Source organism: Heptranchias perlo, chromosome 26 (genome assembly GCF_035084215.1).
Source record: "Heptranchias perlo isolate sHepPer1 chromosome 26, sHepPer1.hap1, whole genome shotgun sequence".
Classification (NCBI taxonomy): domain Eukaryota; kingdom Metazoa; phylum Chordata; class Chondrichthyes; order Hexanchiformes; family Hexanchidae; genus Heptranchias; species Heptranchias perlo.
In genome coordinates this window covers 39,827,889-39,843,088 of record NC_090350.1, presented here as the reverse complement: position 1 = coordinate 39,843,088, position 15,200 = coordinate 39,827,889, and the positions used below count along the sequence as shown (strand labels likewise).

General features: G+C 44.5%; 1 protein-coding gene across 3 annotated transcripts in view; it reads right to left on the bottom strand.

Annotated features, from left to right (window-relative positions):
* The window catches only part of LOC137342720 (phosphatase and actin regulator 4-like), a 138,199-nt gene that overhangs the window by 84,377 nt on the left and 38,622 nt on the right, over window positions 1–15,200 (bottom strand). The window contains exon 2 of one of the 3 annotated variants that reach the window (XM_068006866.1): window positions 13,785–13,879. The exons of the other annotated variants lie outside the window; for them this stretch is intronic. The gene's annotated coding sequence lies outside the window, so the exon portion shown is untranslated. The remainder of the gene's footprint in view (window positions 1–13,784; window positions 13,880–15,200) is intronic. 3 annotated transcript variants of the gene reach the window in all.

The following is a 15,200-nucleotide window of genomic DNA, read 5'->3' as shown; positions in this document are numbered from 1 at the left end:
GCGCAGTTTTGGGCACCCCATTATAGAAAGGATATTGGAGCCAGGGAAAAGGTGCAGTGTAGATTCACTGGAATGGCACCAAGGGATGAGAGGATCAAGTTCAGGGAGTTGAAAAACTAAGGCTGTATTCACTGGAGCGGAGGTTAGGGTGGGGGAAGAGATTAAATAGAACTATTTAAGATTTGAGTTTGAGCCAGCAGATTCTGAAAGACTTTTACTGGTGGGTGAATTGGTAACCAAGAGGCACAAACTCAGGATTAGTGCTAGAAGTATAAACGGGGGAGGTTAGAAGAAATTTTTCACTCATGGGGTTATTAAAAATATTGAAGCCGAGTCCATCATCACATTTGTGAGAGAATTAGACACAGTCTGCAAAACAACTGGGTGTCGGGCGAGATTGCACTTCACCTGCAGTCTTAAGATAACTCAGCGAACACAGGTCCTGGTTCTGGAGCTGGACTAATCCAGACAGCAATTTTACAGTTGCCTTTTTATTTCTGCACTGTGTAGTCAGTAATTTAGGACTCAATGGGAAAAAGCCACTTGTGTTATGAACCTCTGAATTCCATCCTTGGTATCCTAATGTCGTGGGATCGAGGAGGTCGATTATTTTCCAGTGTGCTGTCAACAGGAATACTGTGGGATGGCACAATATCAGCATTAAAGTGTCTAGAGGCTACGCCCAGTCTCTACACACTATGGTTTTTGGACCATGGTAAAAGATGGGAAGAGGAAGCTGTACAGAGCCTCATCTGTTGACTGCAGCTTATCGAGAGCAGAATGAATTGCAGCAGCTTTGCATAGTATTTCCATAATGTGACGCTTTCTTACATGCAGCTGGTGTGTTTCAGTGTTACTTAGGTCAAGCCTACATTTGAAGGTTGAATTACAGATTAAGGTTATGATCCACTGAACAGCACCACCCAACACAAAAAACACACATACCTACACGAATGCAAACTCAATTCAGAAACATTGCAGGAGCTTCATTTCTACCTGATCCCAACACACACTTCTGATGCATGCAGCATTGCAAGATCAATAAGGATGAGGATGCCACAGTTTTGTCCACTCGCTTAATCCACCCATGTCCTTTTGTAACTTCCTCCTCCCATCTACACAACTTGCCGTGCCTCCTAACTTAGTGCCATCTGCAAACTTGGATCTATAACTCTCGAAGCCATTGCCATATATGGTGACAAGCTGAGGCCCCAGTAAAGATCCCTGGGGAACACCATGTGTCACATCCCACCAGAGTACTTGGCCTTGATCCCCACTCTGTGCCCCCTCTACCCCCCAACCCATATCACAAGTTTACCTCCAAAATTCCCTCCCTAAACCCGTGCCTCCTCCTTAAAACCCACCTCTTTGACCAAGATGTTGGTCAGCCCTCTGGACACAAAACAGCTGCCATTATCAGTCACTTACTGCGCTGAAGCACTTGAGACATGATACCACTAAACAAAGTCTTACCTGTACACCAAACTGTTGTGCAGTCACCATCTGTTGCCCTGAATTACAGAGGCACCCAGGGAGAAAAACTGTTGTAGGGTGAGGATCCAGTTGTCGTGGTCCACATAGGAACCAACAACATAGGTAGAACTAAGAATGAGGTTCTGCTGAGACATTTTGAGCAGCTGGGGTCTAAATTAACAAGCAGAACCTCAAAGGTAATAATCTCTGGATAACTACCTGAGCCACGTGCAAATTGGCATAGGGACAAACAGATCAGAGAGTTAAATGCGTGGCTCAAAGAGTGGTGTGGGAGGCAGGGGTTTCGATTCATGGGACACTGGCACCAATACTGGGGAAAGAGGGAGCTGTTCAGACAGGACGGGCTCAACTTAAACCGGGCTGGGACCTAATAGCCATTACAGAGACATGGTTGCAAAATATTCCAGGGTACATGACATTTAGAAAAGACAGGCAGAATGGAAAAGGAAGGGGGTGTAGCCCTAATAATAAACGATGACATAAGGACAGCGGTGAGAAAGGATCTTGGCTCAGATGATCAGGGTGTAGAATCAGTATGAGTGGAAATTAGAAATAACAAGGGGCAGAAAAACACTGGTGGGAGTAGTTTATAGGCCCCCTAATAGTAGCAATACCGTTGGACAGAGTATTAATCATGAAATAATGGGAGCTTGTAACAAAGGAAATGCAGTCATCATGGGGGACTTTAATCTGCATATAGACTGGGCAAATCAAATTGGCAAAGGTAGTTTGGAAGACAAGTTCATGGAATGTATTCAAGATGGTTTCCTAGAGCAATAAGTTATGGAACCAACCAGGGAACAGGCTATTTTAGATCTTATATTATGTAACGAGATAGGGTTAATTAGTAATCTCAAAGTAAATGAACCTCCGGGAAGGAGTTATCTAAGGAAGTGTATACCTGCCTTGGAGGCAGTGCAAAAAAGGTTCACTAGATTAATTCCTGGGATGACTCGTGCTGTGGTACAGTTTCAGCAGCTACCAGGCCCTTTGCCCAAGTGGTTATTCTTGTGTGAGCCCAGCCATCAGGAAGTTCAGCCTGGGTGGGGCAGGAGCACAGTGAACCCACTCCTATCCTCATTGGACACTTTCCAAAGGACTGGGTTTGAGGCTGGTTGCTTTGGAAATGAAGATCAGTTGCTCTGGTTGAAATGCTCCACGATGATCAATTATAATAAAATAGAGTGAGTGGAGTCCAAGCTGTACTTAAAATGCTATTTCACTCTGAAAAGCTTTTAAAACCGGATAGAGCCACACATTCATTATTGTCTAGAACCTCAATCAGCTCTACCCTCTGGACAAAAGAACAAGAATTTTTTTTATAACAAGAAAAGGGCCTTAGGCCCAAACAAGTTTATGTTTTTATTCAGAAGAATGCATTCAGGTACCCCTTTAATGTAGAAAGATGCTTCAAATGGGAGCGTGTGAACAGAAAGCAGTAGAAGAAGCAGCAGAGATGACTGAAAGCCTGTTCGAAGGATAAGCTTTGAGGGGGTCTATTAGACACAAGGAGTGAAGTAGCAAGGGGGGGGATTAGGGAAAGAACTGTGAGAGAGTAGAGCTGAGATGGCCGATGGCTCCGTCACCGAGGGTGCAGCAGAGGGAGGGGAGGAGGCCGAAAAGGTACAAGCTGGGACTTAAGACAGCAAGAGGCGACAGAAGTAGGACGGGAAGAAGCCATGGAAGGACCTGTTGACAAGAGCTCACAGGCACAGCTGGTGTGAGAAACAGAAAAGTAGTCAAACGCTGGTGCAGTTGGGGTGGCTTTTCTAAGGTTGGATCGAAGACATATTGTTGAGCCAGAGAAGAAAGAGCTTCACTCTGCATCTAGCCATATAATGTGTGACCTAGGAGTGACTGATGCCACCACGGGGCTCCCAAAATGGGAAAGTGTTCCATTTCCCAGCATGAACAACCCTTACCTTGATGAGTGACAAAAATTCACACACAAAAAAAATACGCACACGAAGCCTGGTGTACAAGTCAGACCTTCATGTGGGTTTCTCTGATCGATAAGCCTGGGTGGGGGGGGGGGAGGGGGAAGGGGCGACTTATGCAGTTAATTGGTGGCTGCCAGCAGGGATCCAATTATACTCCTAAAATGCCAGTATTCTTATTGCAGCTTTTCACCACGCATTCACAGCTGGAATCCCTGACGACATAGCACTACATTATAAAATAAACTTCTCTTCCAACAGCTTCGCTGCTGCGTTGCAGAATTAACACCGACCTTTTGCAATCCATTCATCTTTACAATCTCATGCATTTATTCACAGCAGTCCTGACATTTTCCATTTGGATCTGACTCCCATAAAAGCAGCCTTGTTCACAGATCTCGACTGTAGGATATAATTGATTTCCACATTAGCAGATGTCTGAGAGTTTAAAACAAGTCATTTTAGATTAACTTTGACGGCGGAACTTCCTTAACCCTTTAAACACCTGTTGGCTTCAAATATGTTATTTATTATAAAGAAAGTGCTCAGCTGGTCATGCTTTTCATTTTCCTTCTCTCCAATTTTACTCCCTCCTCCTTTCCAGGGACAGAGGGCAGAGTTAAGAAGGTCAACGTCATTTTCTCAGACTCCAAGAAACCCTAACCGGTTACATAAACTAAATCTAAATCAATACTTTCCGGAGGGCACAAGTTCAGGATTATGAAAGGTAAGTTCAGTGCAGACGTCAGGAAGGCTTTCTTTACACAGCGCTGGAAATGGTTGCCAAAAGGGTAATTGAGGACAGGACACTGAATTCAGATGAAAAAGTTAAATGTTGTAAAGGGGAGACGGTGGGATTGGTATTCTGGCCAGATGAGATCAAATGGGCTTAATAGTAGTCTTTGTTCTAACCTATCTTGTGATCACCTGAAGGCACCAACATGTGCTGGGTACAGTTCTACAATTGTCAGCTGGCCTCTGCTATCTCACCCAAATTAGCTATTCTTCATGTGTGAGCGTGGTTAGCAGGTGTTTGCAGATCATTTGACTGGGGAGACCATCTGAACTAAGCCTAATACTGTCCTCATCCAACATCCATACGTTCCAGCAGGGAAGTGGGAGGGTCCACTGACTAATTAACCACCTTGATCGCGAACTCCTGCTTCTTGCCCTTTGTGGGACAACGACGTGCATTTATATAGCATCTTTATTGTAGTAAAACGTCTCAAGGCGCTTCGCAGGGAGGTTATCGAACTAAATTTGACACCGAGCCACATAAGGAGATATTAGGACAGGTTGGTCAAAGAGGTAAGTTTTAAGGAGCCTCTTAAAGGAGGAGAGAGAGGTAGAGCGGCAAAGAGGTTTAGGGAGGGAATTCCACAAGGTCCCAAGTCCAATTGTACTGCACCTACTGCTGCCCCTGCAGAAATCAGGCAACACAGCACAGACCAAGGAATGGAGCCTGGGACCCTCTGGTGAATATGGCTCAGTATTGCACTATCCCTCCCTAATCCTCTCTATCTCTCTCTCCTCCTTTAAGACGCTCCTTAAAACCTACATCTTTGACCAAGCTTTTGGTCACCTGTACTAATATCTCCTTATGTGGCTCGGTGTCAAATTTTATTTGATAACGTTGCTGTGAAGCGCCTTGGGATATTTTACTCCAAATGAAGGCACTATATGAATGTAAGTTGTTGTTGTCGTTATGCATCCTCAAGGTTTGTCAGGATGCAACACCCAAATTTTAGTTCTTCTGTATTTTAATACTGAGACCATGTTACATGTCGGAACAGTTGGGTTAGTTATGAGGTTTTGACACAAATCAGGGAGTTACAAAATTATGCAGAGACTGTGTTACTTATGTCACACTCTTCCAGCCAACTATTCCATAGAATACCCCAAAAACAATAAACTGTAGATGAACAAACCCTGTGTACCATTCTTATGAGCAATTTGCTGTTTAGGACATTTTTCCTTTTCACGTATTTATCCCTTTTGAAAGTTACCATTGAATCTGCTTCCACCGCCCTTTCAGGCAGCGCATTCCAGATCATGACAACTCGCTCTGCAAAAAATCTCATCTCCCCTCTGGTTCTTTTGCCAAATAACATAGGATAAGGAGGGTCTCTCATCGCTCTCCTTTTCCTATGTTCCTATGTGAGAGAATCGACCCTATGGTTCAGTGTCTCAATCAGTTCTCATTGTAGGGAAAAGCTACAGGAGCCAAGGTGGGTGCGAATGCTTGCTGTTGACTTTAGTAAGATTCAATCTTCCTGCAATTTTGCTTCCTTAGTGGTTGTTTGGAGTTGCAGGTCTCGGATTATTATTGCACCTCAGATCTGCCTGGAATTTGGAATGAAGATTCAGGGCCTGTCCTGTCAGCCAAAATGATTTGAGATGAGTCTGCACAAAGGCAAGATTCGCTGATTGTATGTAAAATAAAATGTAGTTGAAACCAATTGAGCCAAACCACTCCATTTTATTCAAACCGTGCAGTATGCTTCACCAGTACAGTTTAGGGAGGCACTACACAGCGGAGTGTATCAATGAGCTGTGAGATAGATCATGACTCCACACATACAACGAGGCTTCAGACTCACCAGTGTTGGCATCGGAAAGTACTGAGCACAGGTCTCAAGTTTCTTGGTAATGGGGTGGGGGAGAGTGGGTGGTGAAAAATCACTGTGGGGCCCATCAATCTTCAATAAAAAAACTTTCACGGCCAGTTTGACCTGTGAGCAAGTCTGGAGGCCAGCCGTGCACAAGGTGAAAACAAAATACAACACTGCTTCGAGGCATACAAAAGATCCTTTGACACAGGATGTTTTGAGCGACTCCCAACTGAGTGCATCAGATTCAAGTTGTAAAAACATATAATCTTTCTTGTGCATATTGCTTGAATACCACAGTGCTTCTAATGTTTAGGTGATAGATGACAACCTATACGGAGGAAACAGAGGGGATAAAAATCTGGTTAACACCTATAGCCAGCACAATGGCTGGGCGATACCACAAAGCAGTCTCAACTGATGCTGGGCGACAAAAAAAATCTATTTTTTTTTTATTCGATCATGGGATGTGGGCATCGATGGCAAGGCCAGCATTTATTGCCCATCCCTAATTGCTGTTGAGAAAGTGGTGGTGAGCCGCCCTCTTGCGTAGTGAGATTTTACAACTGAGTGGCTTGCTAGGCCATTTCAGAGGGCGATTAAGAATCAACCACATTGCTGTGGGTCTGGAGTCACATATAGGCCAGACCAGGTAAGGACGGCAGGTTTCCTTCCCTAAAGGACATTAGTGAACCAGATGGGTTTTTACGACAATCCGGTAGTTTCATGGCCACCATTACTGATACTAGTATTTTTTATTCCAGATTTTTTATTTAATTAATTGAATTTAAATTCCCCAGCTGCCGTGGTGGGATATGAACTCATGACTCTGGATTATTAATCCAGTAACATAATCACTATGCTACCGTACCCGGTAAAAATTATTCTCTGCAGGAAACATACCAGGAATGTTGTAAATATTATGCACCAGGAAATGATGAACGTTTTTTCTTGTGGGACAACCATAAACTATTCTTGGTTTTATGATTCACAAGTTATCCATTTATCATAACTTGTGGTCATAGTAACAGCACATGACTGGGCAAAGTAACATGAGGGGAGAAATTTGAAGGGTGTACCTCGACCAAACAAAATCTGAGCCTAAATAACAAATGTCCTGGGGGCTATTCAACTGTAAGGGCATCACAGTCAAGCCTAATCCTGTCCTCATGCAGCATCCAAGCAGCTGCATTTTCCAACAAGGGTCACTAGATAGTGATAAAGAGCAGGAGCCCTGGCTGACATTTTGTTCTTCTCCATACTCGAGGTGTGGAGGGCAGGTGTACCCGACAGATCTATTAGAGTGTGGACCAAAACCCTTGTTCTTGTTCTTTGACTAGATGCATTTAGCCAGTAAGGCGCTGGGGGAGCTGGCACATCCTCCACATAAGATGGGATGTTTACATATACCCAACCCTATGTGGCCGCCCAAGAACAGTCCCTACTGCTTATAGCGGACGCGTTGGTATTAATTCAATTTGCCGGCTATAAGCAGTTAAACCATAATAAGTCTTTTCATTTCGATCTCGGTGTTAGCTAGCTAACATATTCGGGACAGGCTGAAATCAAACAGTCATCCTTGTGCTCGCTGATCTACATTGGCCCTCCGTCCGGCAACGCCTCAATTAAAAAATTCTCGTTCGTGTGTTCAAATCCCTCGATGGCCTCGCCCCTCCCTATCTCTAACCTCCTCCAGCCCGACAAGCCTCCGAGATCCCAGCGTTCCTTCAAATATGGCCTCTTCCATCGCCCAACCACTGGCGGCTGTGCCTCCCTAAACCTCTCTCCTCCTTTAAGACGCTCCTTAAAACCTACCTCCTTGACCAACCTTTGGGTCACCTGTCCTAATATCTCTTACGTGGCTCGCCGTCAAATTTACGTCGGATAACATTCCTGTGAAGCGCCTTGGGATGTTTTACTACATTAAAGGCGCTATATAAATGCAAGTTGCTGTTGCTAAGGATTCAACGGCGGTCTATGAATTCAATGCCAGTTTCAATTGTGCAATTCCCTCTTCCTCTCTCCCCCTCCAGGGCTCTACTTCAATGCCTTTGATGAATCTAATTATCAAGACACTGGGCCAATTTCACATATACAGGGGAAAAACGTGGTGTAAACTTATTGAAGAACCTACTGAAGTGTCCGAAATAGCCGGCACACGTAATGCGTGATAAGCAGCGCCTTTGTAATTGACACCTATGGTACTGGCGAATATTAGTCCTATTTGCTCAATATAGGCAGCTGCCCATAAGTGAGGACGGTGCAAGTCATGGGGACTGTAGGTGTATAATCTCAAATACAAATGGGCCGCCTTAAAGCCAGAACTGGGAAACTGATCTCTGGAATAATGCCAAACCGCTGCTCCCTCCTTCCTCAGGTAAACATCCCGCTCGCCCTCAAACAGGTTTGACAAGTAACCAAACTGACTATTTGCTGTTCATCCATTTTTGAAACCTGAAGCTCAAGACCTTGCGACACATTTAAGCCCATTTAGCTACTTAGAAGGCAGAGCTAAACTTCAGAATCTGCAAGGGTCATAAATCAGATCCCTGCATCGGAAGAGCTGGAAGTGAGTGGTTTGCAGATTTACTGTGTGTTTAAATACATTTCTTGTTATTCCAGAATAGGGCTTGTTGTGTGATACACAGGCATTCAAGCTTCCGACAATGGGTTTCACGCCATATTTGATATAACAACAACAACTTGCATTTATATAGCGTCCTTAACGTAGTAAAATGTCCCAAGGTGCTTCTCAGGACCGTAATCAGACAAAATTTGACACCGAGCCACTAAGAGGATATTAGATCAGGTGACCAAAAGCTTGGTCAAAGAGGTAGGTTTTAAGGAGTGTCTTAAAGGAGGAGAGAGAGGTAGAGAGACGGAGAGGTTTAGGGAGGGAATTCCAAACCTTGGGGTCTAGGCAGCTGAAGGCACGGCCACCAATGGAGGAGCAATTAAAATCAGGGCAGCGCAAGAGGTCAGAACTGGAGATACAGTAGCACTAAGAGCCAGTCCTGATACTGGTAGGTCTATTGAATAGCCACATGCTCCAGAGTTGAATAAGCTCACACTTAAAGTTTGGTTTAAGTGATTGTCCACATTTTTTAAACACCAGATGTTCAGAGTACGAGTAAAGTTCCGACGGCGATGCTATAGTCAGTTGATAAATGTAACAGGGCAATTTTAACTCTCGCCGATTGGCAGGAAAGCAGTGGGTCCATTACCTGCTGCGTTCCCACTGGTTTTGGCAGCAGATGAGCCTAATTAATAGATGCAAATCAGGGTCCCGTGCCGTAGGTGGGTTGCCCGATGGTATTTTAACCCATTCCTGAGCCCGCCGTGGCAGTAAAGTTGTCGGGAAGCCGGCAAGATCCACTCAGGTTAAGTGTTTTAAAAAAAAACTTAGCAGAGGTGCTCCTCCAGGCCCCACAAGGAAAGTCTGGGCCTCCGCCATCCGAGGCTCCCCCCCCCCCGCCACCTCACCACCACAAGACCCTCACAACAATCCCCTTCCTCCCAGATCTACCTTGCTGCTGGCATGCTTCTCCTGATGCCGGCGGGCGGCCTGATCTTCGTCCTCCTCAGCCAATAACGGCTGAGCCACTGACCACCGACGGTCAAACATGGCCTGGCAGTTAAATTCCACCAGATACCTGACTCAAACCCCGCACTCCCCCCCCCGCGGAATACCTGTTCACTCCTGCCGCCCTCCTGCCAGGTGTTAAAAAAAAAACTGAAGGGGAGATTTTAAGTTGGTGATTGAGTCGGGAAAGAGACTTCAGAAACTTACTCATTAGAGCCACCCGGGGCTATAAACCTGCAATATATCATGACTGCTGATGTAACAAAATTGAATGGGAAATGCTGACAGAAGAGCGTGACCAAAAATAGTTGATAACAGGAAGCAAAGTTTGTGAACAGAAAGTGTACACCAATGCAAGATTTTCACATATAGAGAGAGAACTCTTGCACATTTCATTTTGGGATATGTGGAAAATTTCTCTCTTTGCTATATTAGGGGAATCAAACCATCTCAGGAATTTTGAGCGGAATAATGAATTTAAGATTTGTTTGTTCAGTCTGCACATTCTTTCTACCTCTGGCCATAATCAAATCACTTTTGTCTCCAACGAAACAGCATACCTATCACACCCCCTAGTGGAACCATTAGCAGATCCTGCAATCCATCAAGGTCATTAAAAATATTGGCCAGAACTACTTCTGGCAATTTGATTTCCCCAGTTTGTGCTGCTTACTAGTGATCCAGTTGGTCCCTAGGAATCAAGCACTATGTATTCATTGCTTTGCTGGGTTGGTGGAAATCATGTGATCTATGTCCCCATGGCGTGTCTGGCGATTCGATTGGTCCGTGGCCTCCAGCTTGCTAGATTACTTTCTCCCCAGTAAAAGGAGAGCATCTGTCAGCCCCACATCCAACATCCACCAGAGGCCGAATGTGTGCCCTTCGGTGGCCTCCCGTTGCTCTCCGAGACTCAATCTCTGCTCTCTGGATGTGGGCCTGCCTCTTCTCCCCTCTTCAGGTTACAGGGGGTGGCTGAGACCGAAACTCTTACAACATCTTGTGGCTTTCAGGATTAAAAGGCCAGGAAAGTGAAGCAGAAGTCAGGTAATATTTTCATAGTATCATAGAAGTTACAACATAGGAGGCGGCCATTCGGCCCTTCGTGCCTGTGCCAGCTCTTTGACAGAACTATCCAATTAATCCGATTCCCCTGCTCTTTCCCCATAGCCTTGTAAATTTTTTCCCTTCAAGTATTTATCCAATTCCCTTTTGAAAGTTACTGTTGAACCTGCTTCCACCGCCCTTTCATGCAGCGCATTCCAGATCATAACAACTCGCTGCGTAAAAAAATGTTTCCTCATATCGCCTCTGGCTCCTTTGCCGATCGCCTTAAATTTGTGTCCTCTGGTTACCAAACCTTCTGCCACTGGAAACAGTTTCTCCTTATTTACTCTGTCAAAACCATTCATGATTTAAACATTCATGTTTTAAACATTTCTTTTCAGGTCACAGCATTTCCAACAAAAATAACTTATTTCCATCAGGTTTGAGTTGCAAGGATTGGCAATTTGCAGCTGGGGGGCAGAAGAACAGAATATTTTTCGAAAAACCTGCCACTAATGCTCCAGTGAACATAAATTTCCTTTTGAGCTGCTTGATGCAATTCCACTTCCACCTCAGCACCTTCCTCCGTAGCAAGATCTGTAGCAGTAGCAAGAGTAAAACGTACTGAGAAGCCACGTCCTGTAGCGGCAGCACCAGGATCTCACTCAGAGCCCACAATGGAAAAGGAGAAGGAGAAAGTCAGATCCAGGGCGCCAGGAATACAAGCAGGTAGTATGAGAAGCAGGAAGTCCACGACCGGCCAATGTACAGATACAGTTTGTAGTCCAGGCTCAGGGCAGAGAACGTTAGCTACTCCCAGCGCTCCCATCTGTCTGTATAACTAACTTGCACCAAGTCCCGCTCACCCATCGCCCCCGGCTCGCTGACCTACATTGGCTCCCAAGTCCTGCAACACCTCGATTTTAAAATTCTCATTTTCGTATTTCAATCCTTCCATGGCCTCGCCCCTCTCCATCTCTGTAACCTCCTCCAGCCTCACAATCCTCCGCGCTCCTCTAATTCTGGCCATTTGCGCATCCCCAATTTTCATCGCTCCACTATTGGCGGCCATGCCTTCAGCTGCCTAGGCCCTAAGCTCTGGATTTCCCTCCTTAAACCTCGCTACCTTTCTCTCCTCCTTTAAGTCACTCCGTAAAACCTACCTCTTTGACCAAGCTTTTGGTCACCTGTCCTAATATCTTATGTGGCTCGGTTTCAAATTTTGTTTGATAACACTCCTGCAATACACCTTGGGACGTTTTACCATGTTAAAGGCGCTATATGAATGCAAGTTGTTGCATCCACCCCAAGTGCCAGCAGACTATTTTATCACGGGAGGGCTGGATTACAACTGAGTCTGATCTTTTCCCACCACAGACACCAAAGTCTAGGGACCAATTGGCCAAGATTTGCTGAGCAGCCATCAGTCCTGGGACCTTCCTAGGCGGTGTGGCTCAGTAAGACACCGTACAGTACATTTACCCACTGAGCCATCACAGTAGATCACTGAAATAAGAATGGAAAATGCTGGAGAAGCTCAGCAAGTCAGGCAGCATCTGTGGAGATAGAAACAGAGTTAATGTCTCAGGTCGAAGACCTTTCGTCAGAACTGGAAGATGTTAAACTTTTTAACATCTTCCATTCTGTCGAAAGGTCTTCAACCTGAGACATTAACTCTGTTTCTATCTCCACAGATGCTGCCTGACTTGCTGAACATCTCCAGCATTTTCTGTTTTTAATTCAGATTTCCAGCATCCGCACTATTTTGCTTTTGACAGTAGATCACTGGCTGTTCATTGTTCAGTAATTCATCAGATCACGTTGTGCATCTTGTTTGTACCATGACTTCAGCGAAGTTGGCAATTAAAGCTAGTTATGAAAAGCGGAGATTTTCCATTAATGAGTGGGGACTAACCATGGCTGAAACCTGCTGTTTGCTGGTGACACACAGGCACAGGACGAGCTGGTGAGTTCAGTGCGGAGGCGGAAAGAGGCTTCAATAGCAGGCAGATTATCAAGTGGCTGAAAATGTCACGCAGTTAGTGAGAATGAAAGGCAACGGGCTTGATGCACAGAGTGGTTCAGCTGGAGGACTCCTTGTCCTAGCAAGTGTAAGCCTGTAGTTCATCATTTATGCTGCTCAATCAATTCTACAAATGAATTGGGTCCTAGTGCTCTGAATTCCCTCCTATTACACGGCAGGGACAGAGATCAGAGCACCAGTGCCAATTGAGGAACAGCTGTGAATCTTTCCTGATGTTGGACGAAGTCTCCACAGGCCAGTAACAGAAAGAAAAAAAGAAAAAAGACTTGAATTTATACAGTACCTTTCATGACCTCAGGACGTCCCAAAACTCTTTACAACCAATTAAATATTTTTGAAGAGGGACTTTAGTTACGTGGATAGACTGGAGAAGCTGATGTTGTTCTCTTTGGATCAGAGAAGGTTGAGAGGAGATTTGATAGAGGTATTTAAAATCATGAAGGGTCTAGGCAGAGTAGATAGAGAGAAACTGTTCCCATTGGCGGGCGGGTCAAGAACCAGAGGACATAGATTTAAGGTGATCGGCAAAAGAACCAAAGGTGACAAAAGGAAAAAAATTTTTACTCAGCGAGTGGTTAGGATCTGGAATGCACTGCCAGAGGGGGTGGCGGAGGTAGATTCAATCGTGGCTTTCAAAGGAGAACTTGATAAGTACTTGAATGGGAAATTTGCAGGGCTACGGGGATACAGCAGGGGAATGGGACTACCTGGATTGCTCTTGCATAGAGCCAGCACGGACTCCGTGCTGTAACCTATGATTCTATGAATTGTAGTCACTGTTGCAATGTAGGAAATGCAGCAGCCAATTTGCACGCAGCAAGGGCCCACAAACAGTAATGCGATAACGACCAGATAATCTGTCTTAGTGATCTTGGCCAAGGGATAAACATTGACCAGGACACTGGGGAGAACTCCCTTGCTCTTCTTCGGTAAAACCCCAGAAAATCATCTCCTGAGGTCGTTCTTGGTGCTCTAGCAGTTTAGATTACAGCACGCCTGCCAAAGTCATCAGCACTACAATACACAGTACGAATTCAAGAGTTAATAAAGTGTTCATTTCTGAGATTACCCACCTTTGAAATGAGTGACTAATATCAGTCCACATTTGAGGCAACACAGAACAGGATTGTCTTGTTGCTTTGCCAAAATTCCGTTATGCTCAATTTTTCTGCAAGTGAAAAAGAAAAGAATGATGTCTGTTTGAGGTTCTGCACAGACTAGCCCTGAGCCTCTTACTCAATGTTGGCCCGTGCAAGCAAAGTTTCAAGTTTGGCAGAAAAACTGTTTTGGTAACAATTGATTGCGCAAAACAAAGCTTCTCAAGCTGGCATGACATCCTTTGGATAAACAGAATCCCAAACTACTACACAGAATTTACAGCACAGAAATAGGCCATTCGGCCCAACTGGTCTGTGCCAGTGTTTATGCTCCACACAATCTTCCTCCATCTCACCCTATCAGAATATCCTTCTACTCCTTTCTCCCTCATGTGTTTATCTAGCTTCCCCTTAAATGCATCTATGCAATTCGCCTCAACTACTCCATGTGGAGCAAGTTCTACATTCTAAACAGTCTCTGGATAAAAAAGTTTCTCCTGAATTATCCAACTATCTAATATTTATGATCCCTAGTTTTGGACTTCCCCACAAGTGGAAACATCATCTTCACATCTACCCTATCAAACCCTTTCATAATCTCAAAGACCTCTATCAGGTCACCCCTCAGTGTTCTCTTTTATAGAGAAAAGAGCCCCAGCCTGTTCAATCTTTCCTGATACTTTTAACCACTCAGTTCTGGTATAATTCTTGTAAAAAAAAATTTCGCACCTTCTCCAGTGCCTCTATATCCTTTTTGTAATATGGAGACCAGAACTGTTAAAGGTCTTTAAGATTCTGAAAGGATTTGATAGGGTAGAAGTAGAGAAAATACTTCCACTTGCGGGTGAGTCCAAAACTAGGGACCATAAATATAAGATAGTCACTAATAAATCCAATATGAAATTCATGACGAACTTCTTTAACCTGAGAGTGGTTGGAATGTGGAACTTGCTACCACAGGGAGTAGTTGAGGCAAATCGCATAGGTGCGTTTAAGGGGAAGCTAGATAAACACATGAGGGAGAAAGGAATAGAAGGATATGTTGATAGAGTTAAATGAAGTAGGGTGGGAGGAAGCGCGTGTGGAGCATAAACACTGGCATAGACCAGTTGGGGCTGAACAGCCTGTTTCTGTGCTGTAGTCATATATATATTCTGGTTTCCATTCTTTTATTTATATATATATTTATTGTACGCACACACGCGATAAGAATGGAAACCTGAACCCACACCTTGATGTGTCAATTTATGCCGCTGGAGATAATACCCAACCCTTTAGGTAGTATATACATATTTTTTAAAGCTCTGTTAAACTCTAACACAGAATAGAGTACACGGGAGGACATAATACGTATTAGGCCTTCTGCAGTAAATAGCTACTTCTCCATCCACT